Source organism: Asparagus officinalis, chromosome 7 (genome assembly GCF_001876935.1).
Source record: "Asparagus officinalis chromosome 7, Aspof.V1, whole genome shotgun sequence".
NCBI classification, from domain to species: Eukaryota; Viridiplantae; Streptophyta; class Magnoliopsida; order Asparagales; family Asparagaceae; genus Asparagus; species Asparagus officinalis.
Genome location: NC_033800.1, coordinates 42,982,830 through 42,995,873, shown reverse-complemented (window position 1 = coordinate 42,995,873; position 13,044 = coordinate 42,982,830).

The window sequence follows — 13,044 nt, the reverse complement described above, 5'->3', positions numbered from 1 at the left end:
CCACGACAAATGAAGTACGTGGTGTCTAGGAATTTGTTTCAGACGTAAATAACTATGGGATCTTCTGTTGGGGACCACATCCTCAAAATGATCGCTTATGTCAATAAGCTTGAACTTTTGAACGTAGGCCTAGATGCAGATAGATATACAGATATTGTTCTGTAGTCCTTGATACCAGCCTACTCCCGATTCATATCACAGTTCTTGAAAGATATTGCAAAGCAAAATATAATAACATGAATACATGAATGAAAAGCAAATATCTGAATTAAGCTCAGTAGTTACACCATGGTTATACTTATCACAGTAGTCCACCCACATCGCCCAAGAAATATCATCCCTAAGAGTCTTCCACTCATTTATTAATTCAGTTTGCTCTCTTTGGGTTTGAGTCTAAGTAAAATTAACTAAATTATTATTTCTTATTTTTCACCTCACCATCAATATCTTCATCAATTTCGGACTCGCTGAGTAGTTCATCACTTGAATCAACAATTGTAATGAAATTATAAAGTACAACATATGCCAATACGATATCTACTTGTGTAGGAAATAATAATGTGGATTAGCACACAAAATCTTGAAACGGTTCTTCAATGTGCCAAATACAGATTCAATCTTAGACCTCAAAGAAGAATGTCTTAGATTGAATAATTCCTTTCTATTCTTAGGTGTTTTAACCGAATGTTCTTTCAAATGATATTGAACACCACGGTATGAAAATATGAAACTTTGCATGGTGGGGTACCCAACATCACACATAGAGTATTTGCCTACAATTTTATTAAAACAATTGTTAAAGAAGTCAAGTTTGCATATTAAATTTAAAATATTATAAGTTAAATATTTATGTAATTACCATCATAGACTTTCAATCCATGTGGTTGTGGTCTAAATAATGCATCCTAGAAAATCCTAAAATCATTTGCAGACCCCTCCCAACCTGCTAAGACATATGTGAATAGTTTGTTTGGGGTGTAAGCTGCAAGCACGTTCTGTATAACACATTTGAGGCCTCGAAATCGTGCAACAAGATTAATCGAAAGCATTTGTAGGTTGTCTAAAAATTACTACAGATAGCTGATCCCTCATTAAACACTGATGATGGAAGTTACAATCTGACGACTTCCAGAAGGTTATAATCTGAAGACTTTCACGTAGATCGATGAAGGTTACAATCTAACAACCTTCACACCAACCGATGAAAGCTCTAGTTCAACAGTCTTTACAATCAATATCGGGAGTTACAATCTGACGACTCCTATATTTTTAAGGAGCGAAGATGAAGATTATAAGATGATGGTCTTTGCAACGTTCCAGCAAAAGAGACCACAAATTAATGGTCTCTTCACATCAAAACGCAGAGGTTATCCCTGCGTTTTACAATCAAAATGCAGAGGTCATCCCTACGTTATACCATCATAACGCAGAGGTCATCCCTATGTTACAACATCAAAGCGCAGAGGTCATGCCCACGTTTCAGAGTCAAAACGCAGAGATCATCCCCAGCGCTCCAATTAAAAGCATAGTTCGTGGACTCAAAATGCAGAGTTCATCTTTGCGTCCTAACTCTACGTTTCAGATTTACAACGCTATGTGAACACTGCGTTTTCAGCCTAAAACTGGCCCAACTCTGCGTTTCAAGTCTAAAACGCAGAGTTCGGGCACAGAACGCCATTTTTGGCGTTTGACTCGTTCAAACACGAGCTGAATGGTTTCATGAACCGTTCCCCCCCCCCACACACACACACATTTAGAGGGATTTTTGTCCCACTTAGGAGCTATTTAAGGGGGCGGTTACACCCCATTCAGCTCCATTTAAGAGCGAATTAAGGGGGCGGTTATACCCCTTAATCCCCTATAAATAGCGGAAAACTCAATTGAGTTTGAGTGCTCTGATTGATCCTCTTTTAGCTCTGGGATTGATCTGCCTTTTGGTCATTGGACTTGGCAGCAAAGAGGAGATCACTGGCTTTTTGGGGGAGGGGGGAATTGTTGGAACTTTGGAGATCGACAACAGGAGCTTTCTTCATCCTTGGCTTATAAACCAATTTCGGTTAAATCAACTCTTTTATTGAGTTTCAAACTCATTTAGAGTTATCAATTCATCAAAAGTTAATTTCAAACCTGCTTTGCAAGTTCTCCACAGCTTCAAATCGTGAGGAGAAGATATCGTTCTAGTGAAGCAAAAAGTCGGATCGTCAATGGAGAGCAAACTCGACGCGAGCATTCAATGGAGGCACTCCATCGCCACCGTGAAGAACCCAGAATTAAACAAATGAGAGAATTCAGATCAATTTTCTTCTCTTTTGTAATCGGGAATTCAAATTGTATTCGAGATTGAGAGAATAAAAATCAAATAGAATTCTTTCATTCTTCTTCTTGAAAATTTCCCACCAAACAGCGTTGCATCAACATGAGTCTCATCTATCATACCAATGCTATCCTATAATACGTGTATTACATTACTAAGTTATCATTTATTTTTATTGATTATACATGTAACAATGGTTAAAGTGTAGATATACCTTGAAATAAGGATAGTATAGCTGGTTGTTAACGATCTCTTTGGGAGTATCATTGGGGGCTTGTCTCATATAGCATCCACGCATGTAAATAATTGCTTGTAAAATCTTGTTGAAATATCTACTGACTGTCTCCCCTGATCTTATAAAAACGAGATCTCATAATGTGATTTTTAGATTTACGACCCAAAATGCTCAGTGTTATGATAAGTTGTTCTTCCACTGTTATATTCTTTGAGTCTTTTAGAAGTCTATTGTTCCTCATTATACTTGCTAGTTTAACAAAAGCACAACTCCGTATTCTAATATAATTCACACAACTATCACTAAAACCATTATAAATATGCTCTATGTGTTCAATTCTAACCCTCTCTTGTCTTTTTTTCCTCACTTGGACCACTACGTATTGATTTATGTCTAGCTTGCATTCTCCTATGAATGTAATTATTATAACAAAAACAGATAGTGCAACACATTGAACCATATTAACAACACTTTGTTTATCGGTATAATCCCCATCACCATCCATCTACGATGCAAAAATCAAATCAAAATAATTAATATACCTAGCAAGCATTCATATGCAATGTCAATAATCAAAACTTAAATGACGCATAGCAAGATCTAAAGTTAATTTTTAGTTAATATTTTCAATAATATTTTCAGTTAATTTAAGATAAATTAAGATAATTCTCGGTTCATTTCTGTAATATTTTCAATTATATTTATAATAATTAATATAATTCTTAGTTAATTACAATAATATTTTAAGTAATATTTTTAGTTAATTATAATTATATTTTCAGATAAATTTCTGTTAATTTTTAGATAACTATAGAAAATGTAAAATTTTATCATAACAATTCTAAATCATACAAAATATTGAACACAAATCAATTCTGAGTTGAGAATCATACCTTAGGTCTGAAATATATCAAGATCCAGGAAGATCCAAGTCGGCAAAAAACCCAAAATTTTTCTCAATAAAGGCGCTGCTTTTTTAGCAAAATCCAGCAAAAACACCAACAAATAGGAACTATGACCTTCTCTATGGAAATTAAGCACAAAATCAATAGTACAGAACTCCCGCAGACCTCGAAGAGAAACCAAGGCGTGAAGAGTCCTCTCGTTTTCGAAGGAAATAGAGGAAAGAAAAAATTTTGAGGTGAAGGGGATTTCCGCGGCTGGAGGGACGAGGGGGAGAAGCGAACCAAAGCTGGGAAACGAAAACCCTAGAATGGGTTTTGTCGACGTGGAGGAGATGTCAGAGGAGAAAAATGTTTCTACGGCTCAAAAAAGCGAACCAAACATGCCCTTATAAAACAAGTATTGGTTTATAAGAATGCGGAGTAAATATATTAGGATTTGATGAAGGAATATTTCCAGGATCGTTCAAATCATTGGTATTAAACCCTCCAGATGTAATTAATGTGCACTATTAACGTAGGTTTCAATTAATGTGCACTATTAACGTATGGTTTCTGAATTTCAGAAAATTAAATTATTATAAGTATTTTTCAAGAGAGTCAAACCTGAGACTTTGGGTACTATTTATAGATAGATTACCACCCCAGTTAGACCCTCTTGGAGCATCAAAGCAAGACTATGCTTTATTGTTTAGGTTTTGCATTCTCATCCAGTCAAGTGGGAGCCACTACAAGTTACGTTGCAATCCATTGCAACTCCCATCCTCTTTTTACCCAACCCTCTTACATCATTTTCTAAAGGTTTCTTTTAGATATTAATCCCTTAAGTTATAGTTATTTTGATATTAGTCTCCCAAATTTTCATATTTTGTTATTAGTCTCTCAAATTATATTGATTGTTGATATTAGTCTTTCTATTTGATTTACTATTCAAAACCCATTAAATTAACACTAACCATGTGTATAAAATTAACTTATTGCCCCTCCCCTCTCTCTCACCTCCTCTTCAATCACCTGCGTTTCCTCCACTACCGTCCGCTTCACCACCATGTTGAATCCTTGATCCTACTGCTTACAAAACCTCCTCCAAATTAAGGGTGTGCTTGGTAACTCTTACAAAAACAGGTCAGGATAAATACTGATTCAATTTTGTTCTAAACTGGATTTTTTTTATAAATCAACTCCCTTGTTCCAAAAAAACCCATTTAGGTAGTGTTAATCAACAAGAATATTTTCACAAGAAGTGGGATAATTGTTGAAGTGAGATAATTTTTAGAAGTGAGATATTTTGATAGAAAGATGTGGGATAATTTATGGTAATAAAAAAACTATATAATTTTTGCATTTTGATGATATAACTATTATTTTATATTTTTAAACTTATTATTATTTATTAATTATTATTTAATATAATATTAGTTATTGTTAAATAACTTTTGGTTAGAATATAATATATGCTTAATAATTATTATAATAATACTTGAGAATTTTTTGTTTTTGCGAATCATTATAGTACAGGTCTAAAAACTTAAAGCTGTCGCATATTCCTTCAACTTTTTTTACACCATGAATCTCTTTCACCTCATATCTCTATTTCAATAATTTTTTAAATAAATTATGGGTCTATGATATTTTATTTTAAAATAATTATATAAATCAAATACTCAATAAAAAAAGAAAATGACATATAAAGAGAGGATTAAGAGGAAACAATATCTAGTCTCATAGCATGGTCAGATGATAGCGATGACTAGGGCTGAGCATGGTTCGGTCCAAACCGAAAAAACCGATCGAACCGACCCGAACCGACCCGAAAAAATCAGTTTTATGAGTAGGACGGTTCGGGTCGGTTTGAAAACTTTTCAACCCGAACCGAGCCGAACCGACCGAATATAGTGCAATACTACCCATTCTGATCTCAAACCATACCCGACCGTCCCCAATGAGTCAAAGACTCAAACCCTAAACTCATTTTTTGAATCATTATGGGTTAAAAATAATATCATTATATCAATGTTTAATACTTCATAATCTCCTACTTTGTTGATATCTTTTTTTTCTTTAACACAGTTTGTTGTTTGATAAGAAGTTTGATGAAGTTAGAACTGAACAAACCGAATCGAACCGCACCGAACCGACTTGCAACAGTTCGATTCGGTTTTGAATTATAGGCGGTTCGGTTTGGTTGTTTAAATTTTGGTAAAAACCGAACCGAACTGACCGTTGCACACCCCTAGCGATGACTATTGGAGGAAGAGAGTATGGAGGAAATAAAAGAAATATCAAAACTAAAAATAAGAAATAAACATGAGAATCCTACTTTTTTTACCAAGTAGTTCTAGCCCAAAACTAAGAATAATTTGAAGGACTAGAACTCTCATTTTTGTATAAAGAAATAAGAAAATTGGGATAATTTTCTAAATGACTAACACTAAAAAAATTTATTCTCATTCTAGTTCTAATTGACTAACATTGTAAAATATTATCCTATAACTTATCCTAGTTCTAGTTTTAAGTTCTATTTAACTAATCCCCCCCTCCCAAGGGTCACTTTTTTGAAAAATTATTAGTTAAGATGCATGCTCCCCTCCAATAGGAGGGGGGCAATGTAGAGGAGACGTAGAGGGGTGTCCTCACATCTCCTCCAGGTGACCCCCTCCTATTGGAGGGGTGTAGGCAAGAATTTGCTCACTTTTTGGCCTTTGGAAAAAACTAATTGGAAAAAACCTGAGTCGAGATCAGCCTAGTTTTTCCAAACACAATTCTCCTCAAAATGAGACGAGAGCTAAATCTAGTCCCAAATTTAAGAAGTTGCCAAACATTGCCCTAAGCTCTAAAGCTTGCGTTCAAAACATTACAAGAACAAAAAGTAATTTCAACTCCATATCACAGCAAAATCCTCAAACCACCCTCATTCATCTCCTTCCAAAATTTTCAATTTAGACCTCTTTAAAAACTTATTTGTAAAATGACTTATTTCGAAAATATTTATCAAATTCGATCCAGTTTCAGCCAGTTGGCTGAAACTGGGTCGAATTTGGCAAAAAAATTAAAAAACTTCACGGGACTTCAAATCCCGTGAAGTTTAAGCCCCACTTAACAAACTTGATTAGGAGTGTCATAACTTCACGGGACTTCAAGTTCTGTGAAGTTACGGTCCACTCAAATAATTTATCACAAGACTGAGGTTAAATTTATCCAAGTGAAAAAAGGGATGAGCCTCTCTCTCTCTCTCTCTCTCTCTGATGAGCCTCTCTCTCTCTCTCTCTCTCTCTCTCTCTCTCTCTCTCTCTCTCTCTCTCTATTTCTTCTTCTTCTTCTTCTTCTTCTCAGATCTTTCCCCATCCCCTTTAAAAAATTGACGTTCTCTTTCTCTTTCTCACTCCTCCCGCGAGCACTGTCTGCCTCGTTGTCGCCCAGATCGCTCGCGCGCACCATCAATCGTCGCCCGCCTACACGCCTGTGAAGCCACCGCCGCACGCAAGTGCTCCGCCGCTCTAGTCTGCTGCAGACCGCCCCGCGCCACCTCGCCTCCCGTCTCCACACTCTCGAGCGCCCCCGCCCGCCCGAGCGTTTACTACAGCCCACACACCCCCCGGTCGCCACCATCACCCCTTCCTCCGCCACCACCTCCATGCACCCCCTTCAACGCTGCCTCTCTGGAAATTTCAATTGAAACTTCAAGAGACTTGCAGTCCGTTGAAGTTATAAGCTTCAAGTTACGACACTCCTATTCAATTTGGGGGTGGGGGGTTGGGGGGGGGCTTAAACTTCATGGGACTTTAAGTCCGTGAAGTTTTTTCACCAAATTCGACTTAATTTCAGCGAACTTAGTCAAATTTGATAAATATTTTAAAATATGTTATTTTTTTCAAATAAGTTTTTAAATAGGTCGAATTTAAAATTTTGTCCAATAATAAACTATCATTACTCCCCTTCGACCACCACAGCACCACCTCAAAAAAGGCGAGGGGAGAAAAAGCCTAACCCTAAGCAAAGCAAATTCCCAAAACCAGCGGTCTTCTCACCTCTCTCTCTCTCTCTCTTTCTAAAATCCCCTCCATTCTCTCACGTCCCCCTATCCCTCTCATGGGCGGCGACGTCGACCGGGGTTACGGCCCTACACGGCGGTGATCGCAGCCTCCAGATCGTCGTCACCGGCAAGGACTTCGGCCCGAACCACCCTACGTCGCCCGATCCCTACCTCCGCCGCCGCAATTCTACTCGAGATACGACCTCGACCTCGATCGCGGAGGCGGTAAGCGCACCGGAGGCGGCGGAGGAGGGGGATCGGCGTGGTGCTTCAGCGATCCGGAGATGAAGAGGAGGAAGAGGGTGGCGAGCTACAAGGCGTACTCGGCGGAGGGGAAGCTGAAATCCAAGGTCAAGAGAGGGTGGAGTTGGATCAAAAGTCGATGCCGTGAGCTTGTCAATGGTTACGATTGAGAGAGAGGGGGGAGGGGAGGGGATCTGGTCACCGCCGCCTGTGGGTTTACTTGCAATTTGTTGGTGTTTGTTGAATGGAATTGTTTGGTTTATGGTTTTTTTTTTAATGTGCTGATTCTTGATGGGAATGTTTATGAGTTTGGATTGGGGATGGTTGTGTATAAATTTTGGCGTTTTTTGTGATGATGATGTGTATGAATGAAAATGAAAGGGGGATTCTTAGTTCAGTGATTCATGAATAGAGAGAGAGAGAATTTGGTTTTTTCTTCACAATTGAATTGAATGGGCAAAATTTCATTTGTGTAAACTATACTAATGCAAAATGCTTGACATTTTATGGGGTGCAAAATATATTCTTAATTAATAAGCCGATACAAATATGATAAATATTATATTTGATTTGATCATTTTGAATCTTTAAAATGCTTATATATAGAGAGAGAGAATAATGGAGGTGAGCTCCGTGAGCTGCAAGTGTATGACATGTGAGCCCCTTACTAGTCACATCGGTATGAGGCTTACATCTCATACACTTGCAGCTCATGGGGAGAGGTGAGCTGTCAGCTCACCTCCATTATTCTCATATATATATCACATCTTAGCGAATTTACTTAAAAGCTTCATTTTATGGGTGCGAACGGATGGGAACGAATCAAATATGATATCATGCTTGTATCTACTTAGTAATTACTAATATAGATAAAATTCAGTTAAAGAAAACTCATAGGTCTAAATTCAAATACAGATACTCATCATTTAAGAAGAAATGTGCATGTATACAAAACATATATAAGTAAAACATATTGAGAAACATACTGGACATGAGACAGAAAACTTGATTAAACATACTAAATTTCCTTAATGAGAGTATGTGAATATATTGTACATACTTGAAAAGCTCACATTAGATCTCTAGATCATTAAAATTAACATCAAACCCATTGATCTACAGACAGTCAAAATACTTTCAATTGAAATATTCAAACATATGTTCAAATAATCTAGATGTGGATATTTTTACTTACATATTTGTATCTTTATTCATAGCTTACCGGATATAAATGTTACATTTGTATCCTGTGGCTTTAGAGATGAGGCTGGGCTTTTCCATTACAAAAGATACATCATCCTTTACAAAATTATATTTACAAAATGTCAGTTTAGTCGATAAACTTAGAGTGAATTCAAAATAACCCCATTATCTATAACTCACTATATCTATAGTTTGCACTTAACACCCCTCAACTCATTTACTACCACCGCTTCCCTTAATTCACCAGGGAAAGGGGCGTTATATGCAATTTATCTTTCTAATATGGGATGCTAAGAGTTAATACATTAGTTGATTGGGCTAAATGCTAAACCAGAATCTGATTTCAAAACGTTTAAAAGTTCTAGAGGACTTATTTATAAATATGAAGATACGATGGCCTTATTTCAAAATAAAGAAGTCAGAGAAAATACCTCAAAACACTCTGTTCTTCTTTTCATTATCTAGGTAGTCCATCGAATCTTCAATAATTCCATGTTAAATCCCTCATATATTTTAAATGGTTCATAAGTATTGTTAGATTAAGTCTATTGGGTATTGGGTTAATGGGTTGTGACCCGTTAACCATACCCCTATTTGTATGACTATATATATATCTCTCTAGTATCTGAATAAATCAATGAAGTTAGGGTTTTTTTGCTCTCTCAATCTTCTCTTTCTACATGGTATCAGAGCTTGAAACCCTAGCCGCCACAAATCCTCATTCAAAAACCTTAGTCGCCGCCGCCTCTTCTCCTTGCCGGCGGCACTACCGCCACCGCTAGCCGTGCCGCTACAGTACCCGCGCGCCGCTACAGTACCCGCGCCGGTTCTACAGTACCCGCGCGCCGCTACAGTACCGCGCCGGTTTGTTTTGTCCTTTTTTTTCCATGGCCTTGAATAGGTGATTCGAGGCCACACATGACCCGATCCGATCATTTTTGATCTTCTCTTAGTCTATGTTTAAAGACAGATCTCTACTACTGCCCTGACTATTTGACTACTAGCTGCCTACCACTATTGTGCAACAATGTCGGAAACAGATCTCTCCTCCTCTTCTACATCTCCCTCTGCTGCTGCTGGTCAGACTTCTGCGCCCAAGGTAGTCTTGGGGACTACAATAAAATTTAATGGTACAAACTATCTGCTCTGGGCTCAGGCTTTCCGCATCTTCATTGGCGCTCAGAGCAAACTTCCACATCTTCTGGCCTCTCCTCCACCCACCACAGATCCCACCTATAGTTCCTGGCTCTCGTCTGATTATTGTGTTATGACGTGGCTCCTCAACAGCACGGAACCACAGATTAGTAGCAATGTTATGTTCTTAACCACTGCGAAGGAGATGTGGGACAGCCTGAAGATTATGTACGGGAATGAGAAGAATGCTTCCCGTGTATTTGAGATTTATGAGCGACTGTTTGCGCTCAAACAGGGAGATAGGTCAGTTCCGGAGTTCTTTGGTGAGTTAAAGGGACTGATAGACGAACTGGAGATGCATCAGCCTGCAGTAGCTGATGCGGCGACGCTGTTGGGATATCGCCGTGACTTGGCAGTGTCCAAGTTTCTTTCTGGATTGCACCCTAACTTGCAGTCCCAGGTGAGAGGACAGATATTGGGTGGAGATACAATCCCCTCACTGACTGCTACATTCTCCAGAGTCATGCAGGTCTCTACTGGTGTTTCTTCTAATACTTCTGCACCGTCTCCACCTTCAGTGGATCAGTCTGCCATGTTCTCTAGTAGAGGCAGAGGCCGCGGTCGTGGTCGTGGTCGTGATTCTGTGGGAGGACGTGGCTCTTTTAGTGGGAGACAGGGTGATTCTGATAGGGGTTCACGTCAGTGTGGTCACTGTGGGAGGACCAATCATATCTCTGAGAAGTGCTGGGAGAAGTTTGGTCGCCCTCAATGGGCCTAAGTAGCCGATGCCGAGTCGACTCGCTCACCTATTTCTACTACTATTTCTAGTGATCCAGCTATTATTGTTCCTACTGTTCAGATTTCTCAGGCAGATTATGAGAGGTTACGCCAGCTAGAGCTCTCTCAGAATAATCATTCGGCTACTCATGCATCCTCTTCAGGTATGGATGCTTACATAGCTTCTCCTCATGAACCATGGGTACTAGATTCCGGAGCCTCATCCCATATGACAGGTATAAAGGATCGTTTTGTCTCTTTACATCTTTCTGATAAGTTTCCCTCTATTCGCATCGCTGATGGTACACTTTCTCCAGTTCTTGGTGCTGGAGTAGTTCATGCTACTTCCTTTTTGAAACTCACTGATGTGTTATATGCTCCTAAATTCCCTGTTAGCTTATTATCCATTAGCAAGTTTACAAAGCACAATAACTGTAAAGTCACCTTCTTTCCTTCTTATTGTGTTTTTCAGGACCTAGCAACTGGGATGACGATTGGTTCGGGGCATGAGAGAGAGGAGGTATGTACTATTTGGACGACAGTGTGCCGGATATTTTATTGTTTTTGTTGATGATTTCTCTCGCATGACTTGGCTATATTTGTTGAAAGAGAGGTCTGAAGTCTCGCATGTTATTGAACTTTTTTACAATGAAATAAAAACCCAGTTCTCTACTTCTGTTCATATTCTTCGTACTGATAATGCTTTAGAATATATGAAAAATGACGTTTCAAAATTTTGTGCTCTTAATGGTATTATTCATCAAACTTCATGCTCTCACACTTCACAACAAAATGGAGTTGCTGAGAGGAAGAATAGACATATTCTCAATGTTGCTAGAACACTGATGATACATATGAATATTCCAAAGTACTTGTGGTCGGATGCTGTCCTCACTGCCTGTTATTTGATTAATCGCATGCCTTCCTCTGTTCTTGATGGTTTGATACCATTCCACTGTCTTTATCCTGCTAAAAAACGTTTTTCTGTGATTCCTCGAGTTTTTGGTTGTACGTGTTTTGTTCAGGATTTGACTGCTGGTTTGGATAAATTATCTCCTAGGTCCATTAAGTGTGTGTTTGTTGGATACTCACGTACTCAAAAAGGGTATAGGTGCTATCATCCAAACACCAGGAGATATTTTGTTTCTGCTGATGTTACCTTTTTTGAGTCTGTCCCATATTTTTCCTCTGGTTCCACTACCTCTGTCAGTCCACAGGTGCCACTACCTTCTACGGCTCCCACTACTATTCCGGTATCTGCTCCTGTGGCTACTGCACCAAAGCCTCTACTGACATACTCTCGCCGTCCTAAAGTACATACACCTGTCTCTGCTCCTGCTGACTCTTCTTCTCCAGCTGCAGGTCCATCTCATGTCGAGCCTCATATCTCTTCTGACTTAGATGTTCCTATTGCTCTTCGTAAAGGTAAACGATCTTGCCCAAAATATCCTATCTCTCTTTTTGTCTCTTATGACTGTCTCACCTCATCATTTCGTCAGTTTGCTTTGTCATTGTCCACTAAATCTTTACCCAGGTCACATGAGGAAGCTTTGTTAGTACCCGTCTGGAAACAGGCTATGGATGAGGAGATGAATGCACTGCTTTCTAGAGGGACTTGGGATTTGGTCTCTCTACCTGCTGGAGCGACTGTGGTTGGCTGCAGATGGGTGTATACCTTGAAATATCGTCCTGATGGGTCTGTTGATAGATATAAAGCTCGCCTGGTTGCTAAAGGATATACCCAGACATATGGTATTGACTATTTTGAAACCTTTTCTCCCGTTGCTCGTCTCAACTCCATCAGAATTCTTTTCTCTCTGGCTGTTAATATGGATTGGGCGATGCACCAACTAGATGTGAAGAATGCTTTCCTTTATGGTGATTTGGACGAGGAGGTTTATATGGAGCAACCTCCTGGGTATGTTGCTCAGGGGGAGAATCTTATCTGCAGGCTGAGAAAGGCCATCTATGGGTTAAAGCAGAGTCCTCGAGCTTGGTTTGATAAGTTCAGCAAGGTTATTTCTAATGTTGGTTTTCAACGTTGTCAGTCTAATCACTCTGTCTTTCTTCGACGCACAACAACTGGTTTGCTTATTTTAGCCGTATATGTTGATGATATTCTGCTGACTGGGAGTGAATCTGTTGCCTTAGCTGAGACTAAGGAGTATCTAAACCGTTATTTTGTCACTAAGGACATGGAAAA